Genomic DNA, 13,367 nt, shown 5'->3' on the forward strand with positions numbered 1-13,367 from the left:
TTTCAGTGACCCAGACTCTATTTCAGGCACTGTTTCCTATTTATAAGTATCCTGAATTTCAATCATATTATCAGTTATCTGCTGAGTCTGGCAACATATCTAATTTCATGTTAAACCACCTGGCTGCCTTTTCTGTAAGAAACATTTTCCTAGTGTTATTGTCACTAACCTAGCAAAAGTTAGCCAAAAATCTCTTTCTCGGCAAGGGTGCTGATAGTTTCAGAGCTTCACTGATAAACAATACTATATTTCCAGGCTCATAACCAAAACAGTCTGAACAGTCATATCTTCTCAAACAGTATTTAGATAGGATTGTGTAAGTTCAACAGGCTAGTGTATGAATTTGCAGAAATTTTTGTATCTGGGTCTGCTGGAATATTTGTCTTACATGAATACATGCAGCCATTTTTCTGTTGTTATTGACTGAATATCCATCCACATTACCTGCTGATCATCATGACCTGTTACTGCTTACCTGTACATTAAGGACTCTAGAACTACTTGCACTTACCATGAAGGCCATATTTATTTTAATAGAACAGCCCTCAAACTTTTGCTATGAAAGGGATGCTAAAACAATTTCCTTGGTATATCACAGAATTTGGAAAATAGTACCTGGGACACAATCCTTAAAAACAGAGAGTCCAGGATTCAATATTAAAAGACAAAATGTTGCTCCCACTTGAGACATGTACCCCATATCATTATGGAATTCCAAGACCCAGTATCTGAGTTACAGCCCAAGTGTCAACTCTATTTCTGTCTGGCTTACATGGACCCATTCACACAGCATCTGAGTAAAGACAGAACTGGATAATCTGAAAACAAGGTCTCAACAATGAAGTTTCAAACCCTCAAAGAAAAATCAGTGCTCATATATTTTTAAAATGTCGGATTTTTTGATCACTCATAATGTCATAGTAGGAATAATGTTCACAGAAGTGGACTATATTTAAAATAAATGGCTTTTGTGGTTATCTAACATCTCAGCCTTTAATCACTTGAAAAAGCCATATAATGTTTCTTGTACTCCAGTATTCAGGAACAGTAGCTCAAAACCCATAATAAAAATAACATGAAAAAATGAAAATACCCCATTCTTCAGTTCATGGCATGGCCATTTGTATGTTCCAAAGGCACAGTATATTACCGTAATTTAAAAAAAAAATACTGTACCATATACTGCTATCCATTAAATGGATATAAGTCTGGAGTGCATTGAGCTGGAAATCTTAGGGACTTCAATGAAGATACTCCCAATTAATACTGGTGTCACTAAAAGCGAGATTTGGCCTCATTTTGGGTTTAATTCTATCGCCCTCAATCACAGTGAGTAGTACCTTACTCTACAAGTATTCCCACTGAAAGTATTGCTTTCAATGGACCTGCTTGTGGGGAAAGATAATATTAAGTGTAAGGCAACAGAATCTGGCTCTTAATGGCCTTATTGTCACTAGGTAAAATGGTATATTTTTAAACACATATTACATAGATTTACTTCAGCCAGTTAATGTGTTAAATCTATGACTTTCCTTTTCTACACTAGGATTTTAAGATGTTAGTATATTAAAAATACACATTTTTTCCTCATGTACACATGGTCTATGTGTTGCTTTAAAAGTACAGTTTGAATCTAGTGTACATACATTTTTGGACACCTCTCAACCAAATTCTTAATTAGGAGAAGAATGTTAAGATTTTATGTTTAGCTTTATTTGGAGCTTGGTATTCACCATTTCATCCATTCAGACAGTATGAACTAATTTTATATAACTGTATAAATCAAATGAGAATTTTGAAATCATAAAGAATGTAATTCAGGCCTAATGTGTTTTTTACTACTTTTTGAACCAAAGTTAACCAATTGAATACAGCATGAGGTACTAGGTATATTCATCAAAACTTATTTTCAGTGCTATCCTATTTATAGGGTATGCCATACAGACATGCCAACATTCCATTGGAAAATTTGTCCTTCAGATGAATGCCAAATCACTTTGTTGCAGCAGAGAAGCTGTAGTGGAAAGCAGAATCAAGAAGGCTGAAATTTCAGGAGCCTACTGGATTGTGAAGTATTTTGGAACTCTGGGGAAACTTGCATTGCAGCACTGAACTTTAGCCAGAGAACTGAAAAAAGATTTTAATCTATCTTGCTGCTGGATAGCACTCCTGTTCCCATGCTGATGGAACTGCTGTCAGACTCACTGGAAACAGGATCAGGTGCTTTAAGATAATCATCACTTTACAAACACCTGTTTCCCTTTCATGAAACAGTGATTATTTTAAAGCACTATCTCCCATACTAGGTACTGTGTTTCTATGGGAACAGGGATAGAGTAGCTGCAGAGTTATAGGAACTCCTGTAAATTTCAGTGACTCATGCTAAGAGAAATCCATTTTGAGTAGAAAGAGAAGTCCAATCTGAGTTTACCTGTAATGTCTTCGGTCAAGGATTATGCCAAGGGGATGAAGAAATATCTTCCCTGACAGGTGCTGGAGGGTTACATTCCACCTGTCACCATCGAGAATAAATTTTATCTAGGACCATATTTTTGTTTGGAATTGAAAAAAAACATATTGCTTGATCTTGAAGAGTGGCTTCTAATTTTCATTAAACTGCAAATCATATAGTTAGTTACCAAGGGTTAATATTTGCACACATATTTACTAGCACATTGCACACACACAAAAAAGTCCTTGCTGAAGAGTTTTAAAAGTAAGCCCATACTTTCCAAAATTAGGAGAAAAAAATGTACAGCAATAGTGATTTTCATCATTCACTAGAGACAATTTAAAACAATTTCAATGGGGAGTTCTGCTTTAAAACAAAACAGAACAAAAGGATGGCATGAAACTACATGACTCTTTGTCCCTAAACAATACCCCTTAATTCCCAAGATTCTTGAGAGTATGTAATGGAGTTACTCTATGGAGAAGTAGGCTTACTGATTTTCCAAGTTCACTTGTGGAACAATAAATTCATTGAATGAATCTTCAGGCTGAAGACATATTGCTACAGGTTTGCTAATGTTGAAGATTGTGTCTCATCATAATCCCATCTTTGGTCTCAGGGTCTCATCCAAATTCATTGAGGTCAACAGAAAGGTTCCCACTGACTTCAATTAACTCTGGATCACACCCACAATACTTAAATCCTTGAATGCTGCATACAAGGAATGCTGGAGGGCCTTGCACAAATATTACTGCAATTATTACAGTATTATTATTACAAATATTTCCAGGGGCCACATGGGCAGCACTCACTTTACTCGTGGCATACGTCAACACGTACGTGTTTTCATGTCATATTACAGAAAAAGTCATCGAACAACAAAGGGGTTAATTCAAGTTGGTCAAAAAATCAAAATTTGTAAATTTCATATATTTGAAAATTATTAAAAATAAGGAGTGAAATCCTGGTCCTGTTGAAGTCATTAGTAAAGGAGCTTACTAATTCTATCTCAGAATTGAGTGTAATCTATGTAATAATCAAACAACAGTTGAAATAATTCCTTTTGTGAGACTAAGCCTATGCTATACATTGTATTCTAGTATGTATTATAGAATGGGGGTGGGGAAGAGGAAACAAGGGTTAGAACATGATCCCGAGGAAGAATGCAAGCACATTAGAATGCTGCTTGTTATCTAGCATGTTATTTTTAAAAATAACTATCCCTATGGGTTTCTATTTCTAGACAAACCAATATATGTGTAAAATGGGCCCAATATGGCACCCTTTAAAGTTAATGGTAACATTCTGTTTGGGCCAGAATTTCCATTTTCTCTGATGAAAACACAGAGTAGCTCTAGCAATGGCAATGGAGTTACTCTGGGTTGACACTAACGTAGCCAATCTAATCTTGAATTGAACCTGAACTTCCCAGTTCCCTGGCTCTTTTTACAATCTGGAAGACCCTTGAAATTTCTTTTCCATCTGGCCTTAGGATTGTCACAATCTGGTCAGTCCTTCCCTTTGGATGAACCCCAGTTTGTTGTGACTGGTCTAAACACTGACTCCCGTGTGGTTCTAAATCCTCTGGCTTGGGATAGGGACTGGTGACTATTCCTAGTTCTGGGTCTCTCAGGCCCACTTCCAGGTGAAGACCCCATGCTTGATCACCTTCTTGGGGAGTGGGACCCTACCATCCAGCTGTGTAGGCCCTGGAACCAGTGACATAACCCTCCCTAGCTCCAATTGCTTATATACATTCTCCCAAATGTATAGTACTGGTTGTGGGAGCTCAGGTTTCTAGATAAAGCCTTCAGGGACAATGTGGCAGGAAAGCAAGAAACACAGACTTAAAAGGAACTTTTTTTAGACACAAACACTTTACTCTTAATAAAAGAACAAGAGAGTTACAGATCTAAGGAAAACAACAAACAATCACAATAATCACATTCTGCAACAGCCTACTTAAATAAACATTAAATTAAAACAGACTGGTGAAAATAGTTGAGACTAGAAATGTATTAGACTTCCTGGGATCCTGTTACTTTTAAATGTTCTTCATGTTTTGAGCACGATTTTCTGTTGGGAGTGATAAATTAGCACATCCTTGACTGACTGCAGCTTAGAATGAAATGAGAGCAAGTTGTTGGTGTGAAAAACTCAGGTCATAACACACCTTCAGAACAAGATGGAAGCTAGAGAAAAGAGAAGATGTGGCCAACATAGAAAGGAAGAAATCAGACAAGTACTTCAACACTGATGACAAATAAAAAAACAAACCCCACCAGAGAGGAGAATCTCATTCAATTATGAAGTTCCTGAAGAAGAGGAGATTTCCTCACCTTCAAGAAATAAAGCTTTGACACAGTTGACACAATTTATTTGATGTTTAAGAAAGAGGAGTGTGTGACTTAGATCATTACAAGAAAGGAGAGGGGAGAGTAACATGTGTGAAACAAGGTTGCCTCAGAATTAGCATTAGACAGGCCCTGAAAAGAAGCAGAAACCGGATATTATAACAGACTGCTGTAACCCATTACCTCTATATTAACAAAAGCTAAGAACTGATTGGGTACATGGGAGTTTCAACAGGTCAAATGTCATGAAATATAAAGACTAGTTAACCTTCCAATCAGCTCTAGAGAAAAGCTTTTGTGACAGCAGGAAGAGGAGGCTACATTTTCAACTGGATGATTTTTAAGCATTAGAGCTAGATAAATTCTGCAAAATAGTGTTTACACTAAACGGCTGTATGCTTCTATTATATTTGTGCCCCTTGTCATGTACCATTCATAAACATTTAGTCAAACAATTTTAGGTTTGCATGAACAATGGCTGATCTTCTTTTAAATGCCTGTATTCTCATGTGAACATGAATATTAGAGTGTGAATAAAAGCATATTAGAGAGGCAAGGTAGGTGAGGAAATATCTTTTACTGGACCAACTTCTGCTGGTGAGAGAGACAAGCTTTCAAGCTTACACAAAGCTCTTCTTCAGGACCTGAGCTCTGAGTAAGCTGGAAAGCTTGCCTCTCTCACCCACAGAAGTTAGTCCAATAAAATATGTTATATCACCCAACTTGCCTCCCTAATATCCTGAATCTGACATGGCTACAACAACACTGCATACAATAAAAGCATATGGTATTCACTTTTTTAAATATATGCTATACTATTCATTTTTCAGATATTTAACAAGTTTCACTTAGACAGTGAGGGAGGAGAAAAAAATGCCATGTGATATAGGTGACCAATCACAGACCATGAAGAATTAATACATCATTGTGAACTTTTTGATTATTCACTAGCAACCAAGGGGCAGAAATGTGTTCACATAAGATTCCTGTTGAAGAATCACAATAAATGAATCAGAGTCTCTTCAAAATTAATTCATTAACAGAAGAGAAGCTAAGTTCACTAGATACATTATTTGCTATGACTATTTTGTAAAGTTCTACTCAGCATATTCCTGCATAGATTGTATTGTAGTAGGAGCTACTGTACACTACAAAAATTGGACTCTCTTCATTCCATCATAAAAAAAAAAAATGTTTGCATGGTGATTTTCAATGGGAACATTTTTTGAAATCTTGCAAAATGTTCATGGGATGGAAAACCTGTCTCCTGCCCAGTTTTAATACATAGTTTGTAAATCTGTCTCATAGGAGCCTAAATCTTTTTGAAAGTCAGTAGGATTTAGACTGCTTACCCATATAAACGCTTTTTAAAAAGTTATCCCCAAATTTGAAAAAAAACCTTTACATTCTAAAGGTTACACTTTTAAATAAACAGATTAGAAATTTGGTAAATGCACAGTCACATATACATTTATATATATTAACTCTGATTTATATGTCTAACTTCATGCAGCCACATTTGAAAAGTTGGCCCATTATCAGTTATTGAGATTGTACCATAATACAATGTTAGCACATAGTTAATAATTGTTTTGATAAAAAATAGATTGCATGTGGTCCAGGTTAGCTATATGTAATTTTGTTACACATATTTTAGACCCCCCCCCCCCAAAAAAAAGTTGGAAAAGGTTTTGGCATGCACATCTAATCCACTTGTGATATCCTCCTGGTGCTAAAATGGAGTCATTCCAGGTGATATAGTAATCTAATAAAGATCTACATTTTTATCATCTCTCTCTCCGGGCATGCACAGGCACCCATCCATGCTCACAAAGAGACAACTGGATGTCCAGCCCCTTGTAAATCTGAATGAAGTACATTGATTTTGGTAAATTGAGCTATTGAGAAGAAACACTGTCTCTACCTGGGAAGTCCAAAAACAGTCAGTAACCTGCCACTCAAAGAAGCATAAAAATTATGTGCATTTTGCTTCATCAGAAAAATTAAGTTTCCAGAACTGCTGCATCTGATCTTATAAGGAAAACAAACTCTTCCACTGCATAAACAAAAGTCTGTCTTTTTCTACCCAGTGCCACAACTAAGATATTGTTCTGTTATCAACTTATTTTGTAATGATACATTTTCTAGTTCTTACTCTTCCAAGCAGAGGTAGATAGCTGCAGAGAAACACCACACCTATTTCACGCAGAACTGCTAGCTTGTTTTAAAAAGTATGTAAACTGTTGTAACTAACTGAATCATGACATCTCTAAGTTGTTTTGATTGCAAGGTCTCTATCTCGTCAAGGTAGATAAGAAGAGAGAAGATGATGTTGTTTTATTTTTGTTTTTTTCAGAATAGTATACATCTACTTTGATTCCAGATTATTTGTATCCTGTCCAAAGCTTACCATACACCATGACTCATGGCCTTTTATTTTATATCTACTTTCCACAAATTTAGGACAAGCAAATATAATAAAAAAACTCTGACATTCAAATTCTCGGTACTTAAAAAACTTAAAAATCTTAGGAGCATAAGCTGCTTTAGCCTTTAAAAGCAAGAGGCTTAAAACTCCAAATCAGTTTGAATTCTCTGAGCCAATCTTTGTCTGTTAGAAAAAAAAAATGAACAGAGGCACAAACTAGATAACAGCTTTTTATGGGGTACAGAAATTAAAGTAACAGAATTACCTTTCACAGAGATCTCCTGGGCTTTTATGTAAAAATAGCTATTATTTTATTAGGCAAGGCTCTAATCCTTAGTCCACTCAGTTATACTCCAGACTTCTAAAAGATAATCAATGTCTTCACTGGAGAGTGGCTTGACAGAAAAACAATATATCTGGAGAAGTTGGGGAGCCATCTTGTGGTGATTGTGTTTAATCCTCCAAAAGGGGAGCTCATTTTGGGGTGAAATTGTTTCATTATCAGGTCACTCACAGAGTAACTATTCTATCCCTTTATCACTCATGACGAACCACAAGTTTTGCTGGTATTATGCCTGAATGTCTTAAGAGTGGTATAGTGGGAAGGTGAATGGCACAGAGAATGGCTAAAGCCATTCCATGTGGTCACTTTTCTGACTTTGCCGTTGATCTTTTCTGAACGATTTTTCATACACATTCTTTCTTTGGCAATACATGATATTTACCAAATAGAGACAGTCTTGAGGCAGAAAACCATTCCTTGGGAGTTGATTTGCAGTGCTACCGTTTTCATTGTGTACATCCTTGAGTGATTATTCAATTTTCATGGAAATTTTCTGTAAAGAGGTTAAGCTCTGTTCTTTCTCATGGGAGGAGCTTAAACCAGTTCAGGTCTAAGGGGGGAGGCTGAGGTTATATTTTATGTTAGGTGAGGTGAGGTGGAAACAGTGGGTTAGAGTCAGGAGAGTTGGAGGCCTAGATAGAAGTTTCATCCTGCAATCTTATGAAGGAGCAATATTAGGAATCCCAGGACAAAATCAAGACCATAGGGAAAAGATATATCTGGGCACTAGTTGAGAGAGCAACTCTGTTTGAGGTTAAAAAAAAAAAAAAGAATAGTAGTATCCGTGTAACACTTAGCTTGTCCCTTGCTGAAGAAAGCCTACTTAGTGATATCCAGCCAACACCTTACCTGCCTTGTTAAGCAGCAATCATCTTTATGAATCATTCTCGGAGGTCAGTACTTTGACTGTGAGGGGCACACTGATGAATTATCTGTATTTTTAAATTCCCTGAAGGAAATAGTTTCTCCTATGCAGCATTTCTTATAGTCTAGTTATCACTGCAGCACATCAAAGGCAAAGAACGAAGGTACCAAGCTATCAGATAAGGCACTTTCTTAAGTTATACCATAGAGAACATACCAAACTATCTTCCCATATCTATTATACTGTACAACTGGTCAACTGCATTCCAAGAAACAATAAGCACCTGTCAACATATAATTTTATTTTCTGTTTTGGGCCCTATGTAGATTTTTTAAATTCCATTCTATTTAAACTATTTTCTTAGATATGCTAACATTCTAATTTACTGAGCATCACACATATTTTTAGCAATGCATTCTATGCAGCTCCTTCTGCCTGAATTTCGCAAAAAAAAAAAGAAAAAGAAAGAAACCTCCTGTTCAGGGCTGGTTCAGACAGTGAAGCCAGATTTGCAGCAGCATGGAGACCAGGGCAGATTGAAATTCTGGTGTTAGGTTTCCTACTCATGCTATGGTGTTGCACATTGTTAAGGGCAAAACTTGTTGGTGGCAAATCAGGGTGCCTCTCCCTTATATCACAGACGTATCTTGGACCCATTTTCTCCGATCCTCTTTTTTTTTTTTTTACCAGAAGAACTCCATCCACTGTTCCCCTAGTGATCTTTACAAATGCACTAGATCTGGGTACATTCTATTTTCCTCATCACCCCGCAATGGAAAGAAACACACATGCATACCCAACTCCATAGCTTGCTAAGCAAAAGAATTTGAAGCAGATGGAATTGTAGGAGGTCGCTGAGTGAATTTTTTGCCTCACAGTCAGCGGGCTCAGTTTAAAGAATTTGGAGGGACTTATTTTCTTGAACCGGTACTGCTCCTGTTGTCAGGCTTTACTACATATGCTCAAACTCATAAACTGGCAATCATCAGATGTCAATGAGCAACTGCATTTTGGGTTTTATTACCCTTTGATGTTCACATGTATCTGTCATTAAACTAAAATGGAAAATATTCACATTGTGTGCTTATGGTGGTCCATCCCCTTTCTCATAAGCAGCAGATGGACAGTCCTTGCAATAAGCATTCTCCTTGGTTTGGCAAAACTGTATTAAGATGGAAACATTTGAATGAGACTTCATTTATATTCTGAATTCACCATATTTCCAGGACTAGTTTGCTAGATGATTTCCATTAGGAAAAACAAAACACAAAGGAAGGAAAATTAAGAGACTGAAAGATGAAAGGAGGTAGAAATAGAGGGAGCTGAGAGCAAAGGGAAAAACAAGGATATAGACAAAAAACAACTGGTAATGAACATGAGAGCACATGGAGAAAAAAAAAAGCAGAAGAGACTAAACTAGGCAGGAGAGACAGAGTGGAGAAAGATAGAGTTGTCAAAGAGCACAGTGGATAAACACAGAGACAAGGGGAAAGAGAAAGAGGCATACAGCCGTGAAAAGGAAATGAATCACAAATGTACAGAATGAAAAAGAGAGACTAAGGCAAATATAAAAGCTACAATTAAATAGTGCATGTAAAGATGGACATAACTTACATTAGGTGACAGAGAGAAACAGACTTTGGGAGGAAAGTATAGGAAGATAAAACATTAGAAAATAATACACACAAAATAAACAGGCTATGGAGAATAAGTGAGACTCTAATATATTTTGTTAATTAAGTTTTTATAACAGGGAAGTGGTGAATTTTATTTTGACTGCTTATTGTGCTAAATTGTCTAAAGCTGCAGAACCAGTTTGAGTTAAGTCTTATAACTAATTTTATATTTATAAATCCCTACTTTCTATTTAGAACCTCAATTCTCTTAAAATACCACTCTTCCTTAGGATTTGGTTTCCAATTCGTTTCTCTTATTGCTATGTTATGCTTATAATTATATAGTCCCTGGGGGAAGAAAAGTGCACATTACAAATCAACAACACAATCTGTCATAATTTGGCACGGTTGTCAATCTTTGCTTAAGGGAAGTGAAGGAATGGAAAAGCAGGGGTGTTGCAGGTCAAGATAAAAGTGAATTGTGGAAACTTGCAGATCACTTCTTCCAGTCTGTCTGAATCTAGCTAATGCTGCAACAATGTCTAATTCTAGCTAGTAGTCTTACAACAGTCATTAACTTTTATGAGAACCAATCTCACCCCCATTTTTTTTAAATTGCCTTCATTAATGAAGCTCCATACATACCTTATATGGTGGTTACAGTGTGCTGCAATTTAGATAAACTTTTCACCTGATTAGGACGACAGGCTCCTTGTACTAGAAAATCCATCACCATGTTTAATTGATTTTGTTTAAATTAATCATTTATTTTAATTTATAAAACTCTATAGGCATACATCCTACAGTCTAGGCAGCCATTGCAGAAATATATACAATTGACTGTTTATACATACGAAGTGGCATATATTCTCCAGCAAATACAATAATAAAATGAACTCCTAAGAAACGCTTTCTGAAACTTTCAACCCATCTGACGGGGCCAAGAAACCTGGGAATAAATATGGACTTTGCAGCATGGCTGGAAGGTTAACAGGTCTGGGATTTGACCAACCAAATGTTCACTAGAATTCTGATGGCCTTACTTACATTACCATATGGCCATTCAAGATTGCCAAAATACACCTGACAATTAGTTGTCTCAACTGAGTCCCCACCTGACTCAAGTTGCAGTGGGGGAGGTTTAGGTTGGATATTAGGAAAAACTTTTTCACTAGGAGGGTGGTGAAACAGTGGAATGCGTTACCTAGGGAGGTGGTAGAATCTCCTTCCTTAGAAGTTTTTAAGGTCAGGCTTGACAAAGCCCTGGCTGGGATGATTTAATTGGGGATTGGTCCTGCTTTGAGCAGGGGGTTGGACTAGATGACCTCCTGAGGTCCCTTCCAACCCTGATATTCTATGATTCTATGATTCTGTGATTATCTTCCATTTTTGAACACAGTATATATTTGGATTTAAATTTCTAAAAGTAACTAGTGATTTGGGATGCTGGAATTTTTGGGTGGCCACAAAGGGACACCTTAAAGTGACCTGAATTCGAGTTAAATCATGAAAATTTAATAAGTATGGTTTCCTGTAAGATTCACAAAATTTACTATCATTTGAAATTTAGGGTCTAATGTAGAGACTAGCATTCACTTCAGCACTTGGGATTTTTGATTGACTATATATTTTTAAAAACCCTGCCCCCCCCATTATCTGGGCTCTATCTACATTATCAAAATATCATTACTGGTCTGCTAAGGACATATTCAGTCATCTCTAACTGCACCCCTCACACTAGAAGTCATTTCACTAATTTGTCTGGTAATAGATGCTCCCATATACAGTTCTAGTGGTTAATTCATAGAACTAGTTGCAAAATATGGTAAATAACTTCACGGCATTTTATATAAAAACTATCTTCACTCACGAACTGTCATAAGAATGTTGATACAGCATTAAGTAAGGCAGGGTGAACCACAGTCATCTGATTATAGTTCATATTTATAAAACCAAACTGACCGACGCATATATATGCTCAATAAAGAGCTGTGTGGCCTGATTTTCAAAAGCACCAAACATCCAATAGCTCCCATTGATCTCAGTGGGAACTAGTAGGAGCCCAGCAGCATTACTTAAAATAAATAAAGAAACAAACAAAAACTGTACAGTTCTTTGTAAAAAACCAAGCAAACCACTTTTGTTACTATCACATTTAAAGTTGTGAGAAACTCGGTAGGATTGTGAATAAGGGATTAAGAAGAGAGATGAATGTTAAATTTCACTTCCATGATTTCCCCTGAGAACCCAGTACCCAATTTACATAACATAAAATGAAAATGACAACAGTACTTAGGTTTTGGTATTCAATATTACCTTTCAGAAGTAGCCATCTCCCAAGCTGCTTTGAAACGCTTGCTCATTATGACCATTTTTCTCCTATGTATCTTATAATTAATGTCTTGCACCATCAATGAGAAATAAGATTGTAAGCCATTGCTCCTGAAATGTAAGGATCAAGAGAGGATTTTCCCTTCTATTTCTTATTGCCATGGCAGAATGCAGGCTGCAAAGAACTACAGCAGGGATGAGAGATGAAAGTCTATGATTCAACTTGGAGTGCAGATTGCCTCTCAGTTTAGATTGTTTGCAAGTGACAGCTTTGTTAGCACTGAGCCAATTTATTATTATATTTGAAGTAATTAACTTTGAGCATGTGAGCCCTAATTATACAGGACAGAAATATTTATTCTTTCAGTACTCATTTCTTTTAAAAATGAAAAGAAGGGGCAGCTCAACTGTAGCAAAAACATAGAGAGACAGAATTCACTGTTACAATTAAAGTGTTTCATATTGATCATACAAAATGATTCACATATCAAATCACAGACAGTATCATCTGTGCCTTTATGGGAACCAGTCTCTTACTGCAAGCAACATAGAAAGGGGCAATATCATGTAAACAATTCCTAAGCAGAGCATGTCAAAACATTTGCTTTCCTGCAGGAAAAGTCTAGATCAGTGACTCTCAACCTTTCCAGACTACTGTACCCCTTTCAGGAGTCTGATTTGTCTTGCATACCCACCCCAAGTTTCACCTCATTTAAAAACTACTTGCTTACAAAATCAGATATAAAAATACAAGTGTCAGCGCAAACTATTACTGTAAAAATGAGAAAGTAATCAATTTTTCCATATAATTATGAAATAAAGCTATTAGAATATAAATATTATACTTACATTTCAGCATATAGTATATAGAGCAGTATAAACAAGTCATTGTCTGTATGAAATTTTAGTTTGTACTGACTTTGTTAGTGCTTTTTATGTAGCCGGTTGTAAAACTAAGCAAATATCTAGATGTGTTGA

The 13,367-nt window shown here is 36.3% G+C and overlaps 1 long non-coding RNA gene across 1 annotated transcript in view; it reads right to left on the minus strand.

Moving 5' to 3' along the window:
• The window catches only part of LOC142069617 (uncharacterized), a 99,673-nt gene extending 87,070 nt beyond the window's left edge, over positions 1-12,603 (minus strand). Inside the window, exon 1 of the long non-coding RNA XR_012665544.1 lies at positions 12,375-12,603. This is a non-coding gene — a long non-coding RNA (uncharacterized LOC142069617). The remainder of the gene's footprint in view (positions 1-12,374) is intronic.
• Between the last annotated feature and the right edge of the window lie 764 nt (positions 12,604-13,367).

The sequence above is a fragment of the Caretta caretta genome, chromosome 1 (assembly GCF_965140235.1).
Source record: "Caretta caretta isolate rCarCar2 chromosome 1, rCarCar1.hap1, whole genome shotgun sequence".
In the NCBI taxonomy this organism is placed as follows: domain Eukaryota; kingdom Metazoa; phylum Chordata; order Testudines; family Cheloniidae; genus Caretta; species Caretta caretta.